The sequence below is a fragment of the Octopus bimaculoides genome, chromosome 24 (genome assembly GCF_001194135.2).
Source record: "Octopus bimaculoides isolate UCB-OBI-ISO-001 chromosome 24, ASM119413v2, whole genome shotgun sequence".
NCBI classification, from domain to species: domain Eukaryota; kingdom Metazoa; phylum Mollusca; class Cephalopoda; order Octopoda; family Octopodidae; genus Octopus; species Octopus bimaculoides.
Genome location: NC_069004.1, coordinates 26702414 through 26706212, shown reverse-complemented (window position 1 = coordinate 26706212; position 3799 = coordinate 26702414).

The following is a 3799-nucleotide window of genomic DNA, read 5'->3' as shown; positions in this document are numbered from 1 at the left end:
TATATATATATATATATACGTATACACATATATATACATATATGCCTATATATACATGTATGTATGTATATATATATATATATATAAATATATATATATATATATATAAATGCATATATATATATATGTATATATGTATGTATATATATGCGTGTGTGTATGTACGTACACATATATAATTATCGTTGTTATCATCATCATCATCATTATTATTATTATTATTATTATTATTATTATTATTATTATCATCATCATCATCATCATCATCATCATCATCATCATCATCATCATCATCATCATTATTATTATTATTATTTACATTTCTGTATAGTCTTGCTTATTCGCTTAACATACAGTTGAGAACATTATAACCATAAATTATAACGGAGGCGGAGGGGAGAGCAGCTACGATATTAATACCTATTAACTTATTCTTAGCATTTAGCACTGTGCTTTCAGTGTTGATCAAATAGCTCTCTAATATCCCTTTCATTTGTGATTTGTATGTCTTGTACTTTGTCTACTTCATTAATTCCTAACTAAATCTCTGTTTGCTCTGATTCTTTCATCTGCGTTGCTTTATGTAACGTGATTGAAGTTTTATTTTATTCATTTATTTATTTATTCTTCATTTTTGTCTTTTCAATTTGCATTTATTTACGCTTGCATTACTGCATTTTTCTAAGGCAAATTATTAGTTATATAAGTTGTATTATTTTTATTATTATTATTATTATTATTATTATTATTATTATTATTATTATTATTATTATTATTACGGCGGCGAGCTAGCACAATCATTAGCACGCCGGGCGAAATGCTGAGCCGTATTTCGTCTGTCCTTACGTTTTGGGTTCAAATTCTGCCGAGGTCGACTTTGCCTTTCATCCTTTCGGGGTAGATAAAATAAGTACCAGTTGAGGTGTCGATGTAATCGACTACAGCCTTTCCCCAAATTTCAGACCTCAAAAATACAAAAAAAAAAAAAAAAGAAGACAGAAGTCATAGTACCTGACAACTATGAAGAAAAAGAAGAAACAACAAAAGCTATAAAACAACTGAAATCCAAACTAAAACTGGAACAGCAACGGATCATGATAAAACATGGCAGAAAATAAATAGACAATGCAAAATCCCAACAATGGCTGAGAAGCTCAGGACTCAAAGCAGAGACTGAAGGATTTTTAATTGCAGCACAAGACCAACACCTTCCCACCAGAAATCACCAAAAAGACATAACAAAGAGAAATACAACAAGTAATTGCAGAATATATGGGGATTGAGAAGAAAAAATAAATTATATTGTCTCTGGCTGCCCATTCCTGGCTAAGACGGAATATATCTACAGACATGACAGAGTTGGGACCTATATACACTGGAAACTATGCTAACACTATGGAATAACTACTGAAAAAAAGATGCCATAGGCACACATCAGGGATGTGCGTATACAAACAAACAGAAAAATCTAGGCTAACAGACCGGATATAGTTGTTAGAAATCACCAATAAAAAAATGCCTTCTAATCGCGGTATCAATACAAACAGATGACAATGTCTCTCTAAAAGAGACAGGGAAACTCTCAAAACACAAAGATCTGGAAATAAGAGTAACTCGAATGTGGAACCAGAAACAATTCGTATAATAGTCAGTGCATTAGGTATGATTAAAAAAACATTCAGAGAAATACATAACCAAATCACCAGGACTTACGAATGTATATAACATATAGAAAATAGTACTGCTAGGCATCGCACACATCCTACGAAAAAACACTTTCAATACAGTGAAAATAAGAGTACCACAACAAATCACAGCATATACCCAAGGCATACTGAGTTGCACTCTGTAGTGCAGTGAAAGCACGTGATAAAAATAAGGCCACTGAATAATAATAATAATAATAATAATAATAATAATAATCATAATAATAATCATAATAATAATAATAATAGCAAAAGGTGCTGATTAGTACCTATCTCAGATATCTGGAAACGTCAAAATGGCAGAAATTCAAAAGATAGTGCTCATGGGAACTGTCCTTATCCTACGTTAAATACTGTCTATGTAATCTAAAATTTTAAAATAAACACATAATTTCTTATGGTTTCTTAAACATTCTCTAGAACGATACTATGTACAAAACCAAATATACGACACCCGAGGCATAACACCAACTTGAACTTCTAACTTGTTGTATCTTGAGGTCTCTGGGCAAGACTTGGAGCCAACTTGTACAAATGCAAAGCAAAAGTCAAACTTAAAATAATAATAATTCATTAATTCCTAACTAAATCTCTATTTGCTCTGATTCTTTCATGTGTTGCTTTATGTAACGAGATTGAAGTTTAAAACAAACTTATAATTTTCTTATGTTTTCTTAAACATTCTCTTGAAGAATATTATGTGCAACAGAAGAAAAAAACCGTGAGCCATGTTGCTTAAGATCAAATTGTGCAAACAAACAACTTGAGAAAATATGTGTATGGAGGGACGATGTCGGCAAAATGTAGAGTATGTGGGGGTCTGGGCTGAAGTATTGGCATACATTGTTGAAGAATGGCCCAAGTTGCCCCAGTGGGTATATAAGAAATGGAGACATAATCAATTTAAGTTTTACACGGGAAGTTTAGCGAAACATGGGGTGTGTAGTAGGAAGTACATGGCACAATCGTCGGTTAGAAAGCGCGCTTGAGTCGGAAGTATGCAAGATCTTGAGGGACTTTCGATTCAAACGGATTAGATGGAATATACCAAATATTATAGTGATAGACAAGAAAAATAGAATTTGCTTAATGATTGGTCCCTCATGTCCGTTGGCTATCAGGATTGTGAAGAAATCGAGTGAAAAGTTGATAAAATGCAACCACTTAAACTTTGAGATTGAGAAGGTTAAGAATGAGACAAATGGATGGATCTTCAACAGAATGGTTGCCTTTTCGGAAAAGGAAGGATCATCAGAAGACTTTTGAGTATTTGATGGCCTATTAAAGTCATGTGACTATTTAAGATTAGAGTTAAGAACTCGTTATCCGCGTACTCGTAACCACTACCTAGAATAAGATCAGTCCTGAGTCAATGCGGTAATAATACTTTCAACTTTTGGCACGAAGCCAGTAATTTTAAAATGGGGGCAAGTTGATAGCATAGACCCGCCTCGCTTCTTGGTTGTTTCTGTATTTTATCGATCCCGCAAAATGATGAAAGGTAAAGTTGGCTTTGGCAGAATTTGAACTTTGAACTCAAAGCAGTATAATCTACGTTGTCATCACTACTAGATACATTGCGAAGACGTCAGAGCTTTACTCCATCATCAACATCATCACTATCATCATCACTATCATCATCATCATCATCCTCTTCCTCATCACCATCATCATCATCATCACCACTACCATCATCACCATCATCACGATCACCACGATCAACATCGTCATCATCATCGCCACCACTTCCACTTCGTCACCGTCTTCCACCTCCTCCTCTTCCTCCTCCCCTCTTCTATCTCTTCCTTCTCTTCCTTTTTATCATCCCTCCACGACCATCATCATCATTATCATCATCCTCACTTCCTTTATCTTCCTCCTCCTCTTCCCCTTCATCATCATCCTCATCATCACCACCACCACTAGCAACATAATTCTCTTTATTTTCCCCTTCTTCCTCCTCTTCCTCGTCATAATCATCATCGTCACCATCACCACCACCATAATCATCATCATCATCACCCTCTTTATCTTCCTCCTCCTCCACATCATCATCATCATCATCATCATCATAACCACCACCACCACCACCA